The sequence below is a fragment of the Zophobas morio genome, unplaced genomic scaffold, assembly GCF_036711695.1.
Source record: "Zophobas morio isolate AGI-343-1 ecotype UQ-CSIRO unplaced genomic scaffold, CSIRO_AGI_Zmor_V1 ptg000023l, whole genome shotgun sequence".
NCBI classification, from domain to species: domain Eukaryota; kingdom Metazoa; phylum Arthropoda; class Insecta; order Coleoptera; family Tenebrionidae; genus Zophobas; species Zophobas morio.
The window spans coordinates 10,240,079-10,255,928 of NW_026972128.1; positions in this window are offsets into that span (position 1 = coordinate 10,240,079).

Consider the following 15,850-nt stretch of genomic DNA (forward strand, 5'->3'; position numbering starts at 1 on the left):
TAAGTAAAACGAAAAAAAAATGACGAAATGTAAGGTCTGGAACGATTTGACCTAATAAATCGGTACTTAGAAGCTGTCGAATGTAGACAGTCAGTTTTGTAACCAATGATGTTTTTAAGGAAGTATGACGAGGCCTTGGAGGCCCGAAATTTCAAGGCGTTGAAACCGAATATCGCTAACAAGAAGTGATATGGGGTTTCTCTAATCGGGTAAATGCCGTCTAATCTAAATTCCAGAAATCTGAGAAAACGCCTCAGTTCGTAGGATGGTGGAATTGTTAGAAATTGCGAGAAAATTTGCTAAAAATAGTTGCAGTCGCCAGAACACGAAAATAATATGCATGACTACGTTCTCCTAAAAACAGGTGTTTCTTTAGCTAACAGGTGGATTTGGCATCTCAAGATTCTCAAATTTCATAAATTTTGACAGAAAACTGATTTTTAGCTAAAATACGAATGTTTTTTCAAAATTTCTCACCTTGCTGGGTAGCGGAATCACCATTAATTATGAGAAAAGATGCTAGAAGTTTTTTTTCTTAGTTTCTAGAAGTAATCGTCCTCTTTTGGCAAAAGTAAATACTTATGTACTAACAGATGTAATTGGTAACTCGAAACGTAATAGAGTTTATAGTGCAAGAAGAAACAGTCGAGTAGGTACGTATTAGATAATGTTAGGATTGTCAATACACATTAATATACTGGAACTGGTGTATTCTATAACATCATTATTACAAATAACCAAAAGCAGAAAACCGAAAACTGGAGGACTCCAGAAACAACATAATTGTTCTGATCCATATACCAGGCACTTGATATATTGAATTTTGTGGGTCAATTAGACTCTATTAACTTTCCAAATGCTCGGAAACGTCAACGTTCTACTTACAATCTTACTAATAAATAGAACAGAATAACTTATATTCATCAATATCAATTTCTTGTTGATTATTAAAACTATTGAAATGAACTAATAAGTGAGACAACACAGATTTATTTTTAAATTTGAAATAAATTTTACGAATGTTGACTACAAGGAACTTATGACAACTGATCTCAAAAATGTTCTTTCTCTTTCTTAGATTCTCTGGTATTTTTTCTATATCCTCTCGGATTCTCTCGAATCCTCTTGGATTCTCTCATATGTTCTCGTACTCTTTCGGATTTTGTCCTTTTCTCTTGAATTGCTTTCAGATTATCTAGAATTTACTCAGATTTTTTTCGGATTCTACCGGATTCTTGCGGATCGTCTCAGAGTATTTCGGATTCTCTCGTTTTCTTTCAAAGAGATTCTTCCGGATTTTCTTCTATTGTCTCGTATTTTTCTGATTCTTCAGGATTCTCCCGTATCTTCTCAGAACTTGACCGAATTCTCTTGGTTCTATCGGTTTCTTGCAGATTCTCACACATCCTCTCGGAATTTTTCGGATTCGCTCATATTTTCTTGAATTCTTCTTGATTCTTCAGGATTCTTTCGGATTCTCACAGCTTCTCTCGAAATCAATTGCATTCTCTTGGATTGTACTGATATTTTGTCGTACTCTCTCAGATCCGTTCGAATCCTTCCGCATTCTCTTGAATCTTATGTGAACGTGGTCGAATTTACTGGGATTTTTTCGCATTCTTCTGGATTCTGTGAAAATATGTCAAATTATTTCGAATTCAGTCGAATTCTTTCGAATTCTTCCACATTCTCGCGGACGGTTTTAGAATGTTTCGGATTTTCTAGTATTTTTTTCGAATTCTTTCGGATTCTGTCGAATTCTGTCGAATCCTGCCGAAATTTTTCGGAAATTCTCCTATTCCTTGGAATTCCTCCGAATTCTCCTGCATTTCCTAGGGTTGTCTCAAATTGTTACGATTTCTTACGAATTCTCTTAGATTCTTTTGGATGCTCTCGGAGTCCCTCTAATTATTTCGGATTCTTTGGAATTCATCCAGATTTATGGAATTTTCTCAAAACTTCGAAACTATGTTTATTATTATTATTATTATTATTTATGTTTCCATATTCTTTCGGATTCTCTCGGAGTCTCTATTTCTTTCGGGTTCTTTCAGATATTCTCAAAAATTGGTCGGATTCTCTCGTCCTCTCCTGGTTTCTTTCCGATTCTCTGATTCTTCCGGATGGATTTAAAAATTAATATTTTATATTTACTTTAACTTGATAAGTTAATGTTATAAATTAACTAAATTTTTCATTAGAAGTAGGTGTTAATTTGGGTTCTCTGGAATTCTTTTGGACACCCTCGAATTTCTTCAGGGTTCTCCTGTATCTTTTCAGAATTTAATCGGATTCTCTTGTATTTTATCGAATTCTCTCCAATTATTTTCGGATTCTCCCGAATTCTACTTCTTTCTTCAGAATTCTCCTGGATTCTCGCGGCTTCTCTCAAAATCACTTGCATTCTCTTGGATTGTAGTGATATTTTTTCGTACTCTCTCGAATTCGTTCGAATCCTGCCGCATTCTCTTGGATCGTACGTGAACTTGGTCGAATTTTCTAAATTTTTTTCGTATTCTTCGGGATTCTGTGGAAATATATCAAATTATCTCGGATTCAGTCGGATTCTTTCGAATTCTTCCAGATTCTCGCGGATCCTCTCAGAATATTTCGGATTCTCTCGTATTCTTTTCCATTGCTCGAAACTAGTCGAAATTATTCGGATTTTCTCCTATTCTTTGGAATTCTTTCGGATTCTCCCGTCTTTCCTAAAGTTGTCTCAAACTGTCACGAATTCTAACGAATTCTCTTGGATTCTTTTGAATTCTCCCGGAGTCCCTCTAATTCTTTCGGATTCTTTTGAATTCATCCAGATTTTCTGGAATTTTCTCAAAACTTGGTCAAATTCTCTCGTATGCTTCCATATTCTTTCGGATTCTCTCGGAGTCTCTATTTCTTTCGGATTCTTTCAGATATTCTCAAAAATTGGTCGGGTTCTCTCGTCCTCTCCCGGTTTCTTTCGGATTCTCTGATTCTTCCGGAAGCACCGGGTTCTCCGGAATTCTTTTGGATTCTCTCGAATTTTTTCGTATTCCCTCGGACCTTCTTCATACTCTCTCGTATTCGCTGAGATTCTTCTGAATTTCTTCTATTTTCTCGTGTTTTTCTAATTGTTCAAGATTCTCCCATATCTTCTCAGAATTTGATCGGATTCTCTTATATTCTATCGAATTCTCTCGAATTATTTTCGGATGCTCACGAATTCTATCGGTTTCTTCCAGATTCTCATACATCCTCTCGGAATTTTTCGAATTCTTCTTCATTCTTCAGAATTCTCCCAGATTCTCACGGGTTCTCGTGAATCAAATGCATTCTCTTAGATTGTATTGATATTTTTTCGTACTCTCTCGGATTCCACATTCTCTTGGATCTTATGTGAATTTTGTCGAATTTTCTGGATTTTTTTCGTATTCTTCGGGATTTTGTGGAAATATATCAAATTATCTCGGATTCACTCGGATTCTTTCTAACTCGCACAATTTCTCGCGGATTCTCTCAGAATATTTCGGATTTTCTCATATTTTTGTTGAACTTTTTCGGATTCTGTCGGATTTTCTCGAATCCTGTCGAAATTTTTCGGACTTTCTCCTATTCTTTGGCATTTCCAAGAGTTTTCTCAGATTCTCGAGAATTCCCATGAATTCTCTTGGATTCTTTCGGATTCTCTCAGACTCTTTATTTCTTTCGGATTCTTGCAGATATTCTCAAAAATTGGTCGAATTCTCTCGTCCTCCTCCGGTCTCTTTCGAATTCTCTGATTCTTCCAGATGCACTGGGTTCTCTGGAATGCTCTTGGATTCTCTGGAATTTTTTCATTTTGTCTCGGACTATTTTGTATTCTCTCGTATTCTTTCGAATCCTCCACAATTTTCTTCTATTCTCCCAAATTCCCTTCGATTATCTCATATTTTATAGTATCCACAGTCCACACGGATTCATTCGAACTCTTTCCAATTCTCACGGATCATCTCCGAATTCTCTCGGCTTCCTAAGAATTCTCCCTGGATAAAAACTTTTTAAGATATCATTAGATCATTTGGAATGATATACCAAAGCGTTTTTGAAAACTATTAACATGAATACAAAATTTACTAGGATCAGTCCTGGTATTATTTTCTATATTTGCTGCGTATTTGTAGTGACACTTGAAGTCTGAAAAAAATCATAAAATGTAGAAATCACCGTAGAAATATAAAAGTTTAATTCATACTCTGTCGATGCTACTAATTTCGACCGTGATAAAATCTTTCTGCTCCTGTTTAATAATATATGAAATATATTTCTTGCTTAATAACGCAGTTCACTACCTACTAATTTTTCTGAATAGCAATTTATTATATTCACGCATTGTGACCACGCACAAAATTACAAAAAGTTCGTCATCATGAGTGTTTTCGCCTTACAATTTGACTGAACAATATTATAAACTAAATAATATCCAATATTACTTCCTTTTTTGTAACTTTTTTGTATTTAAAATTTAATTAGGTGTAACGAAAACATAGAAAACATGCGTCGATCGCCCACATACAAGTTGACCTTCTCAAGGAAGAAGCGATGGCAGAAAAATTCCAACAAGCGGTCCTAGAAAAAACAAATAATATAAGCATAGGCGAAGAAAGTGGGAAGAGTTGGGAGACGGCCCGAAAAGCAATGCTCGCATCCGCCGAGCAAATTCTGGGAAGGAAACAAGGCGACAGAAAAGACTGGATTACCTATGAAACATGGGACAAAATCGGACTTCGTAAGGTAATACACAACAGCATGAACAACACAAGTGTAACGGAACAAAAAAACAAACTGAGGGAAGAATATAGAGCAGTAAACGAAACAGTGAAAAAATTAGCCAGACGAGACAAAAGACAATGGGTAACAAACTTAGCCCAAGAAGCCGAAACAGCAGCTGTCCAAGGCAACTCGCGACAACTGTACAAAATCACCAGGCAATTAGCGAATAAGAATTTCGCCAATAACTGCTCAACTGTGAAAGACAAAAATGGCGAAAATCTCACCTCCACGACTGACCAAATAAACAGATGGTATGAACACTTCAACACTAGCTTAAGTACGCTCCCCGATGGAAACGAAGATATAAGTGATTCTCCAAATCCCTCAAACGATGCAAGAATTCCCACAACTGAACCAAGTTACGAAGAGGTCAAGAAATCTATAAAACTTTTAAAATGTAACAAGGCAGCAGGCCCAGACAATATTCCTCCAGAATTACTGGTACATTGCCCGGACATCGTCGAGACCGTTATTTACCCACTTATAATAAATGTTTGGCAACAGGAAAAACTCCCTGATGACTGGAAAGAGGGGCTCATAGTAAAACTACCTAAGAAAGGTGACCTAACCTTATGCAAGAACTGGCGCGGCATTACACTGCTCAATGTAATAAACAAACTCGTCGGGACCATTCTGCATACCAGACTCGCGGATACACTAGAACCAACCCTACGAAGGGAACAAGCAGGTTTCAGGCCACACCGATCAACTATAGACCACATCAATACCTTACGCCTTATAGTAGAACAATCCCAAGAATTCCAAACATCGTTAGCACTATGTTTCGTCGACTTCGAAAGAGCATTCGACACGCTTCATCAGGAGGCAGTGTGGAAAATCCTGCAAAATAGAGGAGTCCCTGCAAAGATCGTCAACCTGATAAAAGAGATGTACCGTGGCGCAAACTGCAGAGTGATGCACAAGGGCAATATCAGTAAAGAAATAGCAGTAAGAAATGGGGTAAAACAAGGATGTGTTCTGTCACCACTGCTATTTAACATATGCTTAGACCATGTCATGAAGAAAATAAATGACACAGCAAGCGGTATTCGGTGGGGCATGGTAAGCAGACTCGGCGATCTAGAATATGCAGATGACATCTGTCTCATCTCACAGTCCGTACGAGCGATGGCACATAAACTAACCAGATTAAGCGATGAAGCAGAGAAGATAGGATTGAAGATTAACATCCAGAAAACAAAAGAGATGCGCATGCGAATTCAAGACGACAGAGAACTACGTTTGAAGAACACGGTAATCGAACAAGTACAGGAGTTCACTTATTTAGGTAGTATTATCGACGAGACTGGAGGTACAGAAGCAGACGTAAGAGCAAGAATTAACAAAGCCAGAAGGGCGTTTGGCATGCTTAACAATATCTGGAAGTCAGGTAGCTACTCCCGTGAGGTTAAGCTGCGCATCTTCAACACGAACGTTAAGTCAGTTCTCTTATACGGCTCGGAATCCTGGAAGATCACAAAGAATATAGCAAGTCAACTGCAAACTTTTATAAATAATTGCTTACGTAAAATACTACGTATCTTCTGGCCAAACCGCATAACAAACGAGGAGTTATGGTCAAGAACCAGACAGGAAAAAATAGGAATAGAAATTAGACGCAGAAAATGGGGTTGGATAGGCCATACTCTTCGGAAACCGTCAAATCACGTAGACAGACAAGCACTTGATTGGAACCCCCAAGGACAGCGAACTAGAGGACGTCCAAAAAGCACATGGAGAAGAACAATCACACAAGAAACAAATGCCCTTAACAAGACGTGGAATGAAATAAAACTTATTGCGAAGGACAGAACCCGATGGAGAACACTTGTGGAAGCCCTATGTTCCTCCTAGGAATGATGGGGATATATATATTAACATGAATACAAAATTTACTAGGATCAGTCCTGGTATTATTTTCTATATTTGCTGCGTATTTGTAGTGACACTTGAAGTCTGAAAAAAATCATAAAATGTAGAAATCACCGTAGAAATATAAAAGTTTAATTCATACTCTGTCGATGCTACTAATTTCGACCGTGATAAAATCTTTCTGCTCCTGTTTAATAATATATGAAATATATTTCTTGCTTAATAACGCAGTTCACTACCTACTAATTTTTCTGAATAGCAATTTATTATATTCACGCATTGTGACCACGCACAAAATTACAAAAAGTTCGTCATCATGAGTGTTTTCGCCTTACAATTTGACTGAACAATATTATAAACTAAATAATATCCAATATTACTTCCTTTTTTGTAACTTTTTTGTATTTAAAATTTAATTAGGTGTAACGAAAACACAGAAAACATGCGTCGATCGCCCACATACAATACAATAATAATTCAATTAATTAGTAAACACAATCTAATCCATTTTGTATAAAAACAAAAACATTTTTTTTAAAACAACTTTATTCAATTTGCTAAAGGATACAAGAGTCGGAGTCGAATGTGGATGGCAAGAGGCCAAATCTGATTTGTCTTTCTTTTTCTTCACTTTTTTATGCAGCTTCCTGCACCACTCGATTCATTTCATAGTTACCTTATATGCCTATATAGGTACGTACAATGTCTAAAATTGACATAAATCCGAAGAAAAAGTTAACATTCCAGATGAAAGAACAGATTTAAATAATGAATTTTTTTGAATGTGAAAAATATACTCGTATTAAACAAATTTTCTGATAGATTACGTTTTAAAGCAATATTTTCTGAGTTAAAACGGACATATTATACTCCACTGGTACTATTATTTTGAGAAAACGTATATTCCATTAAGTTTAAACTGCAATTTTTATTCCATCGTGTTTCAAATTTAATTAAAGTCGGCCAACAAGTTTGAGATATGACACATAAATAAGTCGGAATATCTCATGACGACAGATATATGGGAAACTTATAGCAAGCGATATTTTTCTAACTTCTCTGTGCTTATATTTTATTGGATCCCAGCGGAGCGACTGTGAAAACTGTATTCATGTTGAATATTTCGACGTAAAGATGTACCAACTCGCAGTAAAACAAGTCTCCAGGCACTAAAAGGGTTTATGTCGTTGTATAATATTAATCAACTACAAACAAGAGAGACAAAGCAACAATTATAATTTCACACAAAAGTGAATTATTTAAAAGAGGCAGATATAGTTTTTATAATCTGTGTTTCTGTCGTGGATATGATTTTTTCCTTTGTCACCAGAAGCACAAAAGTAACATCATTTCTGTTTCAGCTGACTTCTCCAATTAACAAAGCTTTTAACTTGTTACAGCAACTAAATAAATATGTGTATGCCTCAACGGTACATCGTGAAAATAAACCGTTTGTTGTAAAAACATCAAAAAAATATTCAATCCTGATTCTGAAGGGCTTTGTTTGTCGTAGGTTAATGATTATGCGAAAGATTTTCACTGTTGTTTTTATAGCAGCGTAAGCAAAATTGAAAAATATAATGCAAAAATAACACCCCCAACTATTATAAAGTAAAAAGAGCAGACAGTGCGCGAAGGAAGAAGGCGCGATCCGTGTCGGTTCCAAACAATTGCCGTTTGACGCCCGGAAAACAAAAACCAAAACTCCGGTAAGGGAAAAAACACACCGGAGCCAAAGAAAGATTATATCTTTCGGTTAGGGAAAAGTTTTAGATTTAATGTGGCGTATCTAAAACAGCGAAACTGCGATAACTAAGTAAACCGTCATAATACTCGAAACTTGGACCATTTTAGAGCAGACGCCATCTTGTTTATTTCCTAGTGCATTTATAGGAAATGCTAAAAAAACATTTAATTTATTCGTTTTCAGTACATTTAACCAGCTGCTCGAAGTATAGAATACATTTAAAGGCACAACAGTTTCATTATTGTCGTTGTAATACTTTTCGTGAATTATATTTGTCGTCGTTTCTGCGAGGGTCATAGAAAGATTCAAAGGCACAGCTGACAAAGTAACAATAGTCAGATTATCTTGTCCAAGGTTTGCGAGTTTTGTTATCGAAGTAGGGCCTGTAATATTGTTTAGCAAAGTCATCTGTTCCATTTTCACTTTCTTCTATTGTTGCTTGTGAAAAATTAATTCCTTTTTATGCTCTTGATTAAAAACAAGCTTCTTGCACTAATTTTTCCTCATTGTTTCGGATAATAAAGGAACGATGATCTTCGCAAAACTTTTATTATTTGCCGTTATTAAGATTAATGATTTAGTTACGCAATTAGAATTTTTTTTACACCTTCGCTAGAAATAAAAGGGTAATTTTAAACTTTTTACGGAAAAAAGTGTCCGGAAGGGGTAGATCAATGATTTAATTGCTTTTAAAATTTACTTTCCAAAAATGCAACTGAGTTTTTGTTCGATGTGAATATTAGAAACCGTATTAGTCGTATTTATTGTAAAATTAATAATGTTACGATATACGGATAATTAAGATCGGCTTGGGTAAAACTCAACCATTTATTTCACCCGACTAGATAGTTATACAGCAATTATGTACAGAATGATTCCGACTCCACTGAAATGGATTTGAATAGGCTCATATTCTCTCATTGACTGGACTTCACTGCCCGTTCCCGGCGGTGGTCCCTATTTAAACATCCAGCGCTCCTTTCTAGATATTTCGCGATCGAGGTTCTTCCGGAGTGTCCATCGCCACTTCCGCTTCCAGGCTTTTCTTTAGTCGAGCGCCGCCGATGGTGATGAGTCACCACCGAGCCGAGTTGTGGCCGTGTGAACTGTGCGCTTAACTAGTAACTAGAGAGTTTTTTTATCGTTCGTTAGTTACAAGCTTTTTGATCGCTTGCTGCGCGTATCACAGTTAGATAAATATGCCGGAATCGAAAAACTAACACTTCATTAACACGATTAGCATCATTAGGACAACCAATAAGAGTTAAAAGTGATTACATTAATTAGTTGTATAATTGGAATCAGCCTTTAGTGTTTAAGTATTCGAATCACGGCAAGCTTTTACAATATTTTTGAGTGGAAATAAGTTTATGTATTTTTTAACAAAATCCATAACACAAATTAATTCATACATTCTTTCATTGACGTAAAACGTTCAACCAATTCTGAAAAATAAGAAAACATTACTAAAGCACAAGCAATACAGCATCCTAGAGAACATTTTTAATTGAAGTTTATTTAATGTTTTTATATATGATGTCATCTATTTTTTCAGGGAAATTACATATGTCGGTTCTGAAGTAATCGCAGAAATAATCTACTAAATACATTCTCTTAAAAAAATGTAATGTCGTCCTATCAACTATGTCAAAGTGAAAACGAAAAAAATGTTGTAAAATCGAAGTTTACAAACTCAACTTCCAACAAAACTACCCTGATTAAAATTAGGTTTTGCTCATCAATTTTTATACTGATTTAAAGTTATTCTATACATAGTTTAAAAAATAAAATACAATAAAAGACATAGTTATAACATTAAAAAAACCCTTTCCAACTGAAATTTACTTCAAAAATATGCTTTGAAATTCCACTAGATTCTAAAGAAATCTACAATACGTTACAGGCAATTGCAATTAGATTTTCTGTGCGGTAGATCGCTTAAAACTGATTAAAATAAAATGCCTGTGTGCAGATAGGTACGGAAGAGAATAGTTCCGCACTCACTTAAAATTCTTCTAACACAGGACTGAAATAAATTAATTTGTCCTCTGGCTGCAAATTTGTTATTTACATCAGTGGGTCATTTACACTTTGCAAAGTAGTCAATCCGTGCAGATTGGGAAAAACTGCAGCCGTAGCAAACCATCACATCCAATTAAGAGACGTGTAACAAGCCAACGTGAAACCCTTTGGTTTGTACGGTTTGGTAGAACGAATCCGACACACGATTCGTTGATTCCAGCGACGTCTGTGTAAATTCAAACAATAAAAAATAGCCAAACATCCCGAAAATTACATTTCCTGAAAGGCATACTTTAATCACGTTATCGTTTGTCTGCCACATTTCGGTGTATATGGGTCACTTCATAAATTCTATATAGCTAGACAAAATACACTCAGTAGTATTTTATTTTGAAGAAAACAATTTTGTTATAAATTTTTTAGAGGAACACCATGTGTCGTAAAACAAAGGAACATTGTGATTAAAAGTTTAACACAGTACAGTAGAGTAAAAATTGCACTCCATAATAATTTCTCAGAGGCTAGCGGTAGCTTTAATATTGTGTCACTACGTACCACCAACTGACAACTACTTTTCATTTTCAACAACTTTTTGCTTTCATTATATGTAGATTACACTTAAAATATCGATCGGGTGAAATATTGCAAGAATGTAAGTATTTAAAGTAATATTTATTAATTATATTTGTTTCTGTGTTACAGACAAATATACAATTGAATTTTTTTACAGATTGTGCTACTGAAGAAATAAACCCCGGTACTCTTAAATTAAAACTAAAGCTAATGATTTATTTAGTATAGATTTGTTGGTAACAAATATAACGAGAGAGTAAGCAGGCAAAAGTCAACTTTGCTACGCCCTCTGCTCTTTTGGGAATTCGTGGATTAACGGACAACCATTTTGACGAATTTCTCGCCACTGGTGTAATTTAACATAATTATTTATTCATTTTGATTTAAATTCTGCCTTCAAGAATTCCTGCTATGCTGCTTATAATTACACAGACGCTTATACAAAGAACTTTTAACACTGTTACTGTTGGTCGATGGAAACGTATTTAAAAAACAAGTTGTCATAAAGTACTTCTCTTTTTATAGTTATTAAGAGTAAACAAATTAAACATTGGGGACACTGGAAATCATACGCCTTTATGCCCTTGACATTTTTAGACTCTTGAAATGGGCAATTTTGTAGTCAATAATTGGTTGACATATTTTCGACGATTTTTTAAATTTAACTAAATATATTTGCTTGTTGATTTCGGGACTCAGAAGTCACTTCCGGCCTCATTTCTTCGATAACTACAAACATTTTCTAGAATCGTCCATTGAAATCTCGAAATTTTTTAAAATTTCAAAAAAAATCGAATTTGACACCGGTTTTTTTGGAAAATACTACTCCGTAACCATAAACACGCTATATTTTGGGATCAGCACGATCTATACCACTGAATTTTTTGAGAATTTTTAGACGACTTTTTCAAAAGTGAAATTTTCCGTTATGTATGTAATCCTTATGTAAATTTCGACCCATTTTCGACGATTTTCAATATTTAACTAATACATTTTCTTGTAGATATCGGGCCACAGACTTTACTTCAGGTCTTATTTCGTCAATAACTCCCACCGTTTTGCCAGAATCGCCAATTGAAATATCGCAATTTTTCAAAATTTGAAAAAATTCGAATTTCACACCGAATTTTTCGAAACTATTCCCCCGTAACCATAAACACGCTATATTTTTGGATTCTACACGTCAAGGTCTATAACACTGAATTTTTTGAAAATTGTCGGACGACTTTTTCAAAAATAAAATATTCGACGATGTATGCAAATTTCGACCCATTTTAGACGATTTTCTAGCTATTGATAAAACATACCCAGGACGTAAAGAGTGCCATAACCGCCATAACCGTCCGTTTGAAATCCGACCGTTAGCGAAGATTTTAAGACGGCTATAAGGCGATTATGGCACCATTTACATCCGTGGTGTGTTCAAGATTTTATCGGTTTCTGCCTATTTTAATCCAATAATTAAAAATTAATTAGAAAATAAATAAATGTGGTTGATCACGTTTGCATGATATATTTCGGTGTCACAGTTACATTTTGTTGTTTATTCAAAAAAATTTTGTGAACAGAATTAGAAAAATGATGGATTTAGGCAACGTATTGCCCGAAAATGTTAAAATGCAGCCAGTCAAGCATTAAACAGTTTAAATAAAATCGGTAAAGTTACTTACATTATTGATTTTTTACATTCATTGCTTTTCAGTTCCTTGAGAGATGTTGACAATTGACATTTTGGTAAGGTAATATATTACTCTACCGATTTTACATACAGGATATAGTTATGGCTTTCCTACCAGCCAATTTTTATAAATGTAAACGGGCATTTAATAGACACAAACCGGTAAAATATTTAACTAAATACGTTTTCTTGTAGATTTCGGGCTGCAGGAGTCACTTCCAACCATTTTTCCAGAATTGCCTATTAAAATATCGCAATTTTTAAAAAATTCAAAAAATTAACCATAAACACTTTATATTTTTGGAATAAGCACGTCAAGATCAATATCCCTTAATTTTTTGAAGGTTTTTAGAAAACTTTTTCGAAAATTAGATTTTCCATTACGTATTACCCCTTATGCAAATTTCAACCCATTTTCGAGAATTTTCGAAATTTAACTATATAGGGTGTTATTGAAAAGAACGTACAACAAAATTGACAGTTATTCGCGAACTCTAACTGCCCATTCACAATGGACATAAGGCATAACAAGTACATAAAGCTTACATAAATACGTAAAGTTGAAACTATGGAAAACGCGTACCCCTGTTCACAGTGGACGAACGTAATTCTTATGCTTATGAACGTTTTATGTAATCCTTGTGTGCGTACACAAAGTTGAAATAAGTTCAACTTTGTGCACGAATTATGTCAAAATTATGTTAAAATCTAGGGACTTTTGAATGCTGCTATTGAATTCCCTTTGACAGTTGGCACTTGGCACTTCACACCTTTGATTATATTATAACAATTATAATCAAAGCTTCACACGGCGAGTCTGTTCTGTACTGCGAGTTGTCAAGTTCGAATATCGTATGAAATTTTAGGTTAGATATTTTTTTTAACTCAGTTTGAGGTTAGCCGTTTCTATGTTTAGCCGGGAGTTATACCGTTCTGCGTTTGCGCAGTTTAACAATTCTTACAGAGTTCACTCTGTCCACTGTGAACGTAGATAAGCATAAGCCAGACACAAACCAAAAACGTAAATTATGTTATGCGCTCGTTCTTATGTCTTATGTCCATTGTGAATGGGCAGTAAGAATCCTGAAAAATTTATTTCGTGTTATCAAAATTATAAGGAAAAATTAACCCTTATCCAACCTTTTTAGACGCTGCTGGAGGATAAATAGGTAAAATTTATTTATTTTAGTAAATCCTAGCAACTGTAACAATAAAAGTTTTGTCAAGACTAAATGTTGCCTTTTAGAAACGAAAGATGATCTTGGAATTTGGACATAAATTTTAATAATTTTTATCTCTAAAAAGAGAACGCTTTTACCTGATCTTTTTTTACTTTTAGCACTCGTACTTCGAGACCAATTGCCGATTTTATTTTACTTACCTTTCAATAACACGCTGTATATCGTAATTCTTAAAAATTTCCAAAAAATTTAATGTCGCTCCCAATATTTAGAAAATATTCCTCCGTAACCATAAACAGGCTAAATATTTGAAAACACCACGTCTTAATCTATATCCCTGAATAATTTTTTTGAGAATTTTTCGATTATGTAAATTTCGACCCATTTTCGACGATTTTCGAAATTTAACTAAATACATTTTTGTATAGATTTCGGGCCGCAGAAGTCACTTCCGGCCTCATTTCTTCGATAAATCCAGCCGTGTGTCCAGAATTGACACTGAAATATCGCAATTTTCAAAAATTTCGGATTTCACACCAAATTTCTCGAAAATATTACACCGTATCTATAGACAGTAGACACTCTATATTTTTGGAATCACCACGCCGGGATCTATATCCCTGAATTTTTTGAGACTTTTTTATAAATGAAATTTTCCATTATGAAAATTTCAACTCATTTTCGACGATTTTCGAAATTTAACTAAATACATTTTCTTGTAAATATCGATACCAATCACTTCCGGCCTCATTTCTTCGATAACTCCAACCGTTTTTCCAGAATTGCCCATTTGAAATATCGTAATTTTAAAAAATTAAAAAAAATTCAAACATATACAGGCTGTTTTTGAAATACGTTACCAAAAATTAATGAAGGTCTTTGGCATCCTTAAGGAATCGGATTGAGTAAGTCTCAATTTTTTTTTAATGATGAAAAAAATCACCTCTAACCACCTGCTTAGAACACCACTGATGAAAATATCCAGGTAAATTGATTGCATTTAATTTGAATATAAACCTAGCAACGAATTTAAAATTATTTTGAATCAAAATGCATAGTAAGCAAAGGTAAAGTCAGATTTGACAAGTCGAAAATCCTTGGATTTTGAAAAGTAATCTTGCCTTTTAAATTAAGATAGAATAATTACAGAAGCGAGTAGTGAAACGAAAACGATTTATTTTTAATAGAAATTGCTCAAAATGCCGACCATCATTCGCAATGCCCGAGCTCGACGAATTAATGATTCTTGCGCTCTTCTTATCATGTCTGGATTTACTCTGATAGTAGCCGCAACATCATGAATCCTATTTGTCAATTCTTTCATACAGTAGGACAAAATAATTATCAGTTAATTCAGCATTTGTGTAAACCATTGTAATACAACTGACACAAAATTGACAACAGTACCCTAAATTTTTATTGTTGCTAAGCGAACAAGATTGCATTTTGAATTACCTTTAATACAGTGGCGTACTGGAAATTTTGACCGAAAATTCGATTTATTTTCTAAAGTATTTTTTGTCAATTGGTTCTATTTATCATCACTAATTACCTGCTCTTTTTTGGTAGTGTATTTCAAAAACACCCTGTATATTACTCCATATTCATAAACACTCTATATTTTTGGAATCAGCACGTCGGAATCTATGGCCCTTAAATTTTTGAGAATGTTTAGACAACTTTTTCACAAGTGAAATTTCTCATTATGTATATCCCCCCCCTCCCCATGCAAATTTTGACCAATTGTCGACGATTTTTGAAATTTAACAAAATACATTTTCTTGCAGATTTTGGGCCGCAGAACTTACTTCCGGCCCCATTTCTTCTATAACTCTAACCGTTTTTCCACAATTGCCCATTGAAACATCGCAATTTTTAAAAATTTTAAAAAATTCAAATTCCACATCAAATAAACGCCCTATATTTTTGGAATCGGCACGTTAAGATCTATAACCCTGAATTTTTTGAGAATTTTCAGACGACTTTTCC